Here is a 1,468-nt window from a genome sequence, read left to right on the forward strand (position 1 = left end):
TTTGGGACAAAATTGAAACAAAATAAAACTTAGGGATATTTTTAAAACTTTTGCCAAATTTTAGGGACAAAAAATAAACTTTACCCTTTAATATATTAAAACTATCACAACTAAATTATATTATTTGTACATGATTATAATATTTAAACAGAAAGGTAGAATAATAAAAAATATATTATTTCAAAAACCGAAATACTAACAATTTTTTTCATGATTATCTTAAAGTAATTTTACGATTTTAGCTAATTAGCAACGTTACCCTACCATGTGGTGTTGAATACATTTATATATTAATGTACAGAATGGCTATGAATTGTGCATTAACTACCAAGAACTTACGTATAACTGATAGAAAAACTATAATTTTCACTTCCTTTAAGTTACTTACAATTGCATTTAACATAACGAATTGAGCCTATTATAGGCCAATGGATGAAAATGTTGTTGCAATCAAATTTTAAAAAAAACATTGACCATATAAACTAATATAGCAGAATTTCATTTGATGAACTTTCTTTTTTCCTTTTTGTACAAAAGGAGAAATACCAGATTAGAGAAATATATGCAAGAAGTTTAAAGTGTCTCATCTTTAGCTTGCACACGGCACACCTCAAGTCGAGTAAGTTTAAGTAAAATGTTGATCAGAATATCAATTCAACCAGAAAATTTCATGCCGAAGAACGATAATGTTATCAAGATGATCCGATCATGCTGACTGTTGAGGCTCATTTTTAAACCTGATCAAACTTCATTTTTTCCATCAGAACCTGATCAAATAAAAAAAAATATTATCCATCATAACTTTTAAACCACTATGAAGATTATAAGAATAAAAAAGAGGCAATATAGTCAATGCAATTAGCCAATTGCCACTCAATCATTTATAATATATTCAATCATTATACTTTAGGATCACTTGCTGTAAACTGTTTTTTTTCAACCTCAATTATATCCATAATTCAAATCTATCTAGAAATTCAGTTGCTAACCGATCTCAAATGTTTTAGCCAATAAATTATATATATTTAGCTAATATTTTTAGCAACCAAAGACATTAACAAACAGTAAATTATCGAAAAAAAAAAGAACAACCATGCAAATTTTCTGTTCTGCTCTAAGCATAACTAAGCATGATATTAAATAGTAAATCATAAAAAAAAGGAGAAATAATAATTTCTAAAAAGATCTTCCTTTTAACATTTATTTTCATGTACTAAGTGATTATTCAGTAAGACAACAACAAATTTAAGGTTTAATCACTAACAAATTCAGCTCAAGATAATTTTTAGCAACAAAAACATTTAGCTAAGTAATTATTTGAGTAAGATAGCAACAAATTCAAGGTTCACTGATAATAATCAGTAAAACATTAATCTTAGTGACGATTTTAAGCAACAAAAAAACTAGCTCAACAAATTATTCAAAGTTCAGTAGTGATAATTAGTAACAAATTCATGTCACTGATGAT

The sequence above is a fragment of the Arachis ipaensis genome, chromosome B05 (genome assembly GCF_000816755.2).
Source record: "Arachis ipaensis cultivar K30076 chromosome B05, Araip1.1, whole genome shotgun sequence".
NCBI lineage: Eukaryota > Viridiplantae > Streptophyta > Magnoliopsida > Fabales > Fabaceae > Arachis > Arachis ipaensis.